Genomic DNA, 10,153 nt, shown 5'->3' on the forward strand with positions numbered 1-10,153 from the left:
ATTTTTATTTTTATTTAAATCAATTTTAAATTGTTATTAATTACGTTTTTATTCATCACTATAATTATACCCACTACTGAAACATGTACAGCATGTTTGTTAGTAAAGTATTCTTAAAAAGTGGCAAAAAAGAAGGAGCAGGAATAAAAGCATAAAAGTAAATCCTAGAGTTTAGTCACACGGATAAATTAATTTGGGTCCGACTTGTTAATGTGTATATATTTATAAATGTAAGAGGGAACCGTTGTTTTCAAGGGAGCGAAGGGGCCTCAGTACAGTACCTGTAAGAAACCATGCAACAGGTGTGCGTTTGATTTACATTAGTAGCTACGCCGCAGACCAACCCGTAATTGTAACGCAAAAGTCACTTTTATTGTCTTGCTTTCCGTTAGTAAAACAAGCGCCTCTTAAAGCCCTCCATGGCTGGACCAAAGATACACTTGCCCGGCTGTGAGGACACTTGTGGATTCAGGGAAAGGCTCGGATGAAGAAAAGAACTGATTCTTACCGACGCTCTTTGGTTAAATCCAATACGAAAGCACCCCCGCTTGCATTGTCGACGACCCAAGAGCTACAAGAAGCATTTTAAGTATTCTAACTTTGCTTTCTAATTTATTGCGTCTCACAAACAGTGCGCGAGATTTTCCTGCCTCAGTTCCCAACAAAAAAAAGTAGGAGGCGAAGCTTTCCCCCGGAAGTGACGTCACGACAAACCCCAAACAACAATGTGATTAGCATTTTTTAAAGAAACACGTACGTTGTTGTTTTTTTTTTATTCAATACGTTAAGGTGGGCAACTATTTGGAGCCTCGGGCCGCATTGGGTTAAAAAATGTGACCAATGACATACAGCATTCATTTTTATTTTTGTTTTTGATAAGGTTTGTCTCATCAAAATGAGTTTGAAACGCCACTATTTAAGACAATAAATAAATTAAAACCCTTTTAAGGAGTAAATTTCATATTTAGTTTGGTAGTATAACTGCAGATGTATTTCATTGTATTTTTGAAGTATTTCTGTAATATTTATGTATTATTATTGTAGGTTTCATTTTGTGTTATTACCTTAGTTATATTTTTGCAGTATTTTTGTAGTATTTCCTTTGTAGTAGTTTTATATTTCTGGAGTATTTTTGTTGTATTATTGTAGTTTATTTTTTGTAGGATTTTGTCGAATTTATATATATTATTTTTGTATTATTTCTCGAGTAATATTTTTGTAGTATTTTCATGGTAGGGTTTTTGTAATATTAATGCAGTTGTATTTTTGTAGCATTTTACTTGTAATATGCTTGTTTTGTAGTATTACTGTAGTAGGATTTTTGTGGTATTTCTGTCGTATTATATATATATATATATAAATATATATAATTTTTATTTGTATTTTATTTGTGATCATATTTTGTATTGTAATAATACAGTAGTAGAATTTTTGTAATATTTTATAGTAGTATTTCTGTAGTATACCTGCTGTGATATGTCTGCAGAGGTGGGTGGGTGGTAGGTGGATCCCTCAACCACCAGGGTCGTAGGGGCACCATTCCCTGTGGTGTTTTAAATAAGTACAGTACAGCATTGTTGCACCCATCCCTCTCCAGGGCAACATATGTTTCCACTAGGACTCGAACCAAGAACCTTTTGCCCATTAGCTCAATGTACTAACCACTGCACTACGGAAACATGCAGAGGTTGGTAGAGTAACCAAAAACATTACTCAAATAAGAGAACAGTTCAGAATAATATAAAAGAAAGCCATTAAATCCGCTAGTGAGGCTGGAGGAAAAGCCACTGAGTGGCTATGGCTCAAAAGGGCAGATCCGTGGACTGCTACTTGGACGCAAGTTGTGGCATGATCAACCTCGGCTTGGTCACCTGGGCGAGCGTGTCTGATGTTGCGAGACCCAGAACACTCAGTCGGACACTGAAAGCAGAGAGCATAGACAAGGTGGAAGAACACATTACAGCGCAACGTGACCTAGTCAAACATCATGCAAACAGACATCCGCCATGTCCAGTTTCTTGTGCAGGCAGTTTACGATGTCCGACCAAGCCCAGCGAACCTTCATGCTTGGTGGAAGAGCGAAACACCCTCCTGTCCCATTTGCTCTGGAAGAGGCTCCTTAAAACAATCTGCTCAGCAGCTGCCCAAAGGCCCTGGCACCATGATCAGGTTCTGAAAGCTGTTGCTGAGAGCATTGCCCTGGCAATCAACACAAGCAAATGCCATCAAGCCCAGAGCGAGGCAGTCAAGTTCATCAAGGGAGGAGAGGAACCCAGGGCTTGTGCACAGAGAACAACAGGACTCCTCCACATTGCCTCTGATTGGCAGTTGCACGTCGACCTTGGAAAACAACTTAGGTCCCCCCGGCACATCTCAGCAACATCGCTTCGATCAGACTTGATAATCACCTCTGAAGCTTCAAAACACCTGATCATGCTGGAACTCCCAGGCCTGTGGGAATATTTGCGGAAGTCAATGACAGGAAACGCACAAAGTACCAGGAGCTGGTGGAGGAAGGCACGGGCATGGGCTGGAAAATTTTCTTTGAGCCAATAGAGGTCGCCTCCAGAGGTTTTGCCGGACAATCCTACTGCAAAGTCCTGGGACGGTTGGGTGTGACAGGGCAGCCAAAAGGAAAGCCATTAATTTCGCTAGTGAAGCTGCAGAAAAAGCTACTAGGTGGTTATGGCTCAAAAGGGCAGATCCGTGGGCTGCTACTGGAATGCAAGTTGAGGCGTGATCAACCCCGGCTGGGTCACCTGGGCGAGAGTGTCTGATGTTCCGAAACCCGAAACACGCAATCAACCCAGGATACATCACTGATGATGCGTCCCAGTTGCATCCAGGAGATGTTTCTTTCAAGATTCAGGTAGAAATAATAGGAATTCACCCGAATAATTACTTGAGTAAAAGTCAAAAAGTATTTTGTGAAAAACAAACTAAAATACTGAATAACTGTAGCAACATATCATTTTTCCATTTTATCTTTAACAAATATTCAATTGTATGCTCAAATCATCAAAGTCTATACAATCAACAGTAAAATTACATTTATTTTAAACAAAAATTAAAATAAACAAGGTAAATGCAAGTACTTTAATAAACAATAAAATAATAATTGTATAAATCAAAGAAACAAGTCAAGCACAACTAGCACATTTGAAGCTCCAGTACCTTTATAACAGGCTCTGCAGGCAGAAACACAAGCTGGCCCAGGGGTCGGGACCCAAAAATGTTGTAATAGCCATGTTGGACAGAAAAACAATTTTTCAGTAGCTGCAAAAATATTTAAAGCCCTACATAAGCATTATAATGAACGCAACACATGCTGTATATATCTATAATAGCTTATTGTCAAAATGACCAAGTTGGATGCAGCACATCATGTGGAGAATGAGGTGACTACTCTGTTGTATAATACTGCCTTAAATGTAACTTTTTTATCATATTAATGAATTATGGAATGTTTGATTGTTTTGATAAAATTAAAGAAATGCAATTGATAAATCCAATTTCTGATGTCATTTTTATGCTGAGAATTGGAAAACCAAAAAAAGGTGAAAGTGCAATAAAACGCAGCATGCGTTTGTAAATATAAAATAGCAACCTTTTGAAAAGGTAAATAAAATCACAATGCTACAGTTTAAGTATGATTTTGTGCAGTTATTTCTCTCTTTTTACCCTTTAACCTACACCGGCCGGTTTGTTTTAATACAGCCACGTGCTTGGCGTGTGGCGCTTCCCCTTTAAAAGGGGCGTGGCTTGGGCCGCACAGCGGCTCTCATACAGGGGGCTCAGGAGATATGAAAAAAAGCAAGGAGACATGCGTGTACTTACGTGAAGGGGCTTTCTGTAGCGGGTTCAATGTGGCCTAATGTAGCGGAGTAAGAGTAGTTTCTCCTTTACAAACTTTCTCAAATAAAAGTAAAAAATGTAGTGATTTAGAAATACTTCCAGAAGTACAAAATGTCCCAAAACTCAGTCATGTCAAGTCATGTTTATTTGTATAGCCCTTAATCACACAGACTCTCAAAGGGCTGCACGGACCACAGATTATTGCAAACCACAGACTATTATTTCACCTTCCTCTGATCTAAAACCTACATGAGGGCAAGGAAAAACTTTAAAACCTCAACATGAGAAAAATGAAGAAACCTTGAGAAGGGACTGCACATGAGGTAGTCCCTCTTCCAGGATGACCAGGCTGCAACGGATGTTGCAATAATGAACAATACACAGATATTGTCAACAGGAAATATAGGTCATAAGCTATAGAGTATGAGTGTGTTTTAAGCCTAGATTTAAACAGTTCCACTGAGGTTGCTGATCGAATCTCAGGGGGAAGAGCATTCCACAGCACCGGGGCCCGAATGGAGAACGCTCTCGAACCTGCGGATCTCTTCTTGGCTCTTGGGATCACTAATACACCAGCATTTTCAGAGCAAAGGCTCCGGACCGGAACATAGGGGGAAATTAAATCTGAAATATATGAGGGAGCAAGTCCATGCATGATTTTGTATAATACCAACAGAACCTTAACATCACATCTTAAGCTAATGCCAATGCAGGTTAGCTAAAATCAGGGTAATGTGATCAAACTTTCTTGTCTTAGTAAAAAGCCTCGCTGCAGCATTTTGTACCATCTGCAGGCTCTTGATTTTGGACTTCGGGAGACCGGAGAGTAGTGCATTACAGTAATCGAGACGGGAGGTAACAAACCCATGAATTCTCATCTGCGCATCCGACTGAGACAGTGTAGGGCGAATTCTAACAATGTTGCGAAGATAGAAAAAAGCTTTTCTAGAAATATTCTTAATGTGAGTTTGAAAGGATAGATCGGGGTCAAAATTTTGACTGAATCACTCTGGGTGATATTACACTTGTCAATGTTCAGAGCAGTTTTTGAGAACAAGTCACGGCATTTAGATGGACCAATAATTAACATTTCGGTCTTTTCAGGGTAAAGACGCAAGAAGTTGAGTGATATCCATTCTTTTATCTCAGTGAAGCAGGCCTCCAAATTTCCACAGTTTAGTTGGGCAGATTCCTCCATCAGAAGATATAGTTGAGTGTCATCTGAGTAGCAATGGAAGCTGATATTATACTAGGAAGATCATTGGTTAACTTCGTCAGGGCTGGCTCAGTAGAGTGGTTAGCCCTGAATCCATATTGCATTTATTCAAAAAGTTTGTTAAACAATCATTCAGCTGCAGTGCCACAATTTTTCAAGTTACCCAAGTAAATGTAAGCGTAAATGTAAATAAAAACTACTCCCCTCTGGTTATACAGTATTCTTTTGTAGATTTTTCTAAAAAAAAAGATGTGTCTCATTAATTGGGTTTGATTCACCCACAATTCAAGAAAATAATATCTAAGGTCCGTCTTTTAAACACTAATCTTGTAAATGTGTAGCATGTCTGCATTCTGATTTTGTAGTAAAAGTTTTGGAGCATTACTGTAGATTTATTTTTGTACCATAACTGTAGTTTTATTTTGTAAAAAAAAGTTGGTATTTCCTTCTATTATTTTTTTAATTGATCTGTAGTATTTTTGTCGTATTATTGTAGTTTTTTTTTGTAGTATTTTCTTGTAGTATTTCTGTAGTAAATGTTATGTAGTATATATGTAGTTTTTTCATAGTAATTCCAAAATAGTGTATTGTAACATTACTGTAGTTGTATGTTTGTAGTATTTCCCTTGAAATATAGTTGTTGTAGTATTTTGTATTGTATTATAACTTGAGTAATGTTTTTGTAGTATTTCTGATGTCATATTTCTGTAGAGGGAGGCATCTATTGTGCCTGTGAGTAGTGCGCAGGTTGCCTTTGTTTGATGAATTGAATGAGAGGGAGATTGTGAGGGACCAGGTGGAAGCAGCAGTTGGGCCGTCGGAATGTTAAGGGGTTAAGGTACCATATATTCATAAAACTCCTTCTGTGTATACCTTCTTTCTTTGTAAATATGTCATGTTTCAATGTGGGCACATGCGGCTTATAGTCCAAATTTTACAGTAAGTCAGACGTTTTTTGCAGATGACATTGCTTTGGTGGCTGACTCTGCAGCAGGACTGACTGCTTTGGTGGTGGAGTTTGATAGTGTATTCGAGAAGGAAGCTTAAAGTAAATGCAGACAAGAGTAAGTTAATGAGGTGTTTGAGAGGTGGTGAGGTAGGTCGATTTTGTTGAATGGTGTAAAGTTCCAGGAGGGAGATTGTTTTAAGTATTTGGGTTCACATGCGGCAGCAGGTGGTGGTCTGGAGGAGGATGTGAAGAAGAGGGTAGGTAAAGGGTGCAATGCAATGTGTTGAACAGATTGTTCGAATGTATAAATCTGCAAATGGATGGAAAGTGAGGATCGTATGAAGATGTGGTGGTGCCAAAAGTGATGCATCGCTCAAAGGCGTGGGGTCTGAGAGTAAATGAGAGTAATAGGTTAAATGTCTTGGAAATTAGACGTTCGCGTGATATGTGTAAGTAATACGACTGGATAGGTTAAGGAATGTGAAAGTAAGGAGACGAACTGGTGTGGTGAGAGAGGATACTGAGAGGGCTGATAAAAATGTTCTGAAATGGTCTGGACATATGGAATGAATGGATGAAGACAAGTTTGACTAAGATAGTTTGTAGTGTAGAAGTGGTGGGAAATAGAATGAGCGGAAAGCCCAAATATGGTTGGATGGATGGGGTGAAACGTGCTCTGGATGTGAGGGCGGTTAATTTAATGGATGCAAGAATGTGTGCTGGGGATGGATGCGAATGGCAAAGGATTTAAAGGAAGTTAAAAATGACTAATATTGTCGCATATGAAGCATAGGGGGTAAACCAATGTATGCAGTTAGGCATCTCTGCTGATGAAGGGTTGCAAGGCACAGCAACTTACCCCTTGTTGCGCTGTGGGCTTAATGTTCAGTGTCAAGTTGGGAAGAGCGAAGGGGAAGGAATGTGAATGTGTTCTTGACTCTAGCTACCTCTCATGAAGAGTATATGGCTTTGGTGTATAGATTTTTGTAGTATTACTTTAGTTTTATTTTTGTGGTATTACTGTACTTTTATTTTGTGGGTTTTTTGTCATATTTCCTCTATTTTTCTTTGTATTCTTGTTGTATTACTGTAGTATTTTAGTAGAGATTCCTTAGTAGTACTTGTCTCTTAAATCTGTAGTATTTTTGAAGGATATCCGTAGTAAGGTGTAATATTACAGTAGTTGTATATCTGTAGTATTTTCTTGTAATGTTTTTGTAGCAGTATTTTTGTATTGTGTTACTGAAGTAGTCTTTTTGTACTAATTATGATGTAATCATTCTGTAGTTGTATGTTTGTATTAAAGTATTGCTGGAGAGGTATTTATGGTTGCATTTCTATAGAAATATATTTGTAATATCCCTGTAATTGTATTTTTGTGGCGTACGCATTTCTGACGTAGTATTTCTGTTGTGTATTTTTGTATTGTAGCATTACTGTTGTAGTATTTCTACAGTATTTTGTTTTTAAAAATGAAAGCAAAATAATACATTATCATTATTTTGCACTAAATTTGATATATTTAGTTTTCTAGTAATTTTGTCGTAATTTGGTACTATTTCTGCAGTAATGTATTTGTTGTATACAGAACGGGGCAATGGGGACTGAGTTGACACCAAAAAAACAACTTTTTTTTCATCAGAGGAACTTTATTTATACTGTACATATTGTCGTTATATTTTGAGCATTCTTGTTTGGCGGGCTGGATGAAAAAGCCTGAAAAGAACGAAGCGTCAGCCAATCAGAAGGCGCCCACATGATTGCTCCAGGTGACCAGAGTTAGCAATCATGACACACAGAATGTAGCTTGTTGTGCATTTAAAAATGAATGGAAACAATGTTTGTGTGTGTATACTTTATATATATATATATATATATATATATATATATATTATATATTTTCCATTGTTTAACTTCAGATCACATCTCAATTGTAAATTTCCTGTGTCATATTTTGAATTTCAAACTTACATGGATCGGATAAATGAATATAATAAATCATTTTGACTCAGTATAGTGAAATTGGATGATGTTTGCAGGCATTACAACTATATTAGTTTAAAACTTACGAGTTACTCTATGAAAAATGAAGTATATTTGCTTCGGGTACAATTGAGTCAAGTTTTCATACCATTCAGATAAAAGTGGCTGTGCTCACAGTTTGCATTTAAATTGACGTCAAATGGTCTTTCGGAGAGACATGGCCACATTTCAAGTCCACATAAATTCCTCTGCTGCTCTACTAAGCTTTAGCTGACATTTAAAGGTTGGGACCAGGGCCTTTGTTAAGCAACTTGTAGAGGGAGAAAAAAGGCAGCAGTGCAAGACTTTTTGGGCTTCTGCAATGTCAGAGAAAGCCGACTATAACAACTGAGCTTTCACTTGGGCCTTAATGAAGGCACTGACTCCCACTTAACATACAGTGTTAAAAGCGAAAGTATGGCCCTAAAAAAATACCAAAATGGATAACAAATACTCCAAATTTAAGCAATATGATAATTTGAGCCGAACCTTCCTGTGTGGAGTTTGCATGTTCTCCCCGTGTTTGCGTGGGTTTCCTCCCACTTTCCAAAAACATGCATGTCAAGTTAATTGGCTGGTCCAAATTGTCCTTGGGTGCGAATGAGCGAGCGCGTCGTCCGTTTTTGTGTGCCCTGCGATTAGCTGGCAACCAGTTTAGGGTGTCCCCTGGCCACTGCCCGAAGATAGCTGGGGTGGGCTCCAGCACCCCCGCAACACTACTGTGGATAAGCAGTGCAGACAATGGATGGGTGGATGGATAATTTGAGCTAAAAATAAAAGAAAATAGCAACAACATGAAACTAGTACCGGATTAATTTTTAAACATTTTTGATGGACAATGTGCCTTGAGATTTTGGTTTTGGCTAAAAAGGTCAGGACAAACACGGTCCTAGCACACCATTGACACTTCAACTTTAGAATAAACATATAGCGGGGGTCTCCGACGTGGTCCCCCCTAGGTGCCCGTGGACTTTTTCTGAATATAGCTCAATAGTCTTCGGTCGATGTGATTTTCTAGTTTTTTTTTGTTTGTTTTTCTAGTGGTTGACTGAATCTATTTAGCTCTTACTCCCAATAATTAACCTGGTAATTGCTCTGAACATTGCCAAATGTAATATCATCCAGAGTGACTCAGTCAAAAATTCAGGTGTCATATTTGCACAACAAGCTACATTCTGTGTGTCATGATTGTGTGTCCTTTCAAACACACGTTAAGAATATTACTAGAACTGCTTTTTTCATCTTTGCAATATTGCTCAAATTCGCCCTATGCTCTTTTAGTCGGATGAGGAGATTATAATTAAACGTTCGTTACCTCCCGTCTCGATTACTGCAATGCACTACTCTCCGGTCTCCCGAAGTTCAAAATCAAGAGCCTGCAGCTGGTACAAAATCCTGCAGTGAGGCTTTCAACTAAGACAAGAAGGTTTGATCACATTACCCCGATTTTAGCTAACCTGCATTGGCTCCCTGTTAGTTTAAAATGAGATTTTAAGGTTCTGTTGGTAGTATACAAAACCATGCATGGACTTAATCCCTCATATCTCTCAGATATAATTTATCCGGTCCTGTGCCTTCACTCTGAAAATGCTGGTCTATTAGTGATCCCAAGAGCCAAGAAGAGATCCGCAGGTTCGAGAGCGTTCTCCATTCGGGCCCCGGTGCTGTGGAATGCTCTTCCCCCTGAGATTCGATCTGCAACCTCAGTGGAAATGTTTACATCTAAGCTTAAAATACACTACTATTCTGTAGCATATGGATAACCTATATTTTATGTTGACAATATATGTATTATTTGCCCTCATGTAGGTTTTAGATCAGCCCTTTGAGACTCTTTGTGATAGGGCTGCACAAATTAACATGACTTGACTTGACAATAACAAAGTAATACAACAACTTATTTTAGAAATGCATTTAAACCTTGGGTGCCCTTTGCGCTATACAGTAACAAAAAGTAGCTCTATGCTTAAAAAAGGTTTGAGACCCCCGAAATAGTGATCAAATATTAGACACTGTGTGGGTGGGTGTACTTTTTTTTTCATATCTACTGTCATAATCATATATGATGTTCCATTGATACCATATGAGTTATGTAAATCTGAAGCAACATC

The 10,153-nt window shown here is 38.4% G+C and overlaps 1 protein-coding gene across 2 annotated transcripts in view; it reads right to left on the reverse strand.

The window, feature by feature from the left end:
* The window catches only part of epb41l5 (erythrocyte membrane protein band 4.1 like 5), a 51,423-nt gene extending 50,758 nt beyond the window's left edge, over positions 1–665 (reverse strand). For both annotated transcript variants that reach the window (XM_088352637.1, XM_088352636.1), the window contains exon 1: positions 509–665. The gene's annotated coding sequence lies outside the window, so the exon portion shown is untranslated. The remainder of the gene's footprint in view (positions 1–508) is intronic.
* Positions 666–10,153: the final 9,488 nt, after the last annotated feature.

The sequence above is a fragment of the Urocampus carinirostris genome, chromosome 14 (genome assembly GCF_059441175.1).
Source record: "Urocampus carinirostris isolate Australia breed hairy pipefish chromosome 14, RoL_Ucar_1.0, whole genome shotgun sequence".
Classification (NCBI taxonomy): Eukaryota; Metazoa; Chordata; class Actinopteri; order Syngnathiformes; family Syngnathidae; genus Urocampus; species Urocampus carinirostris.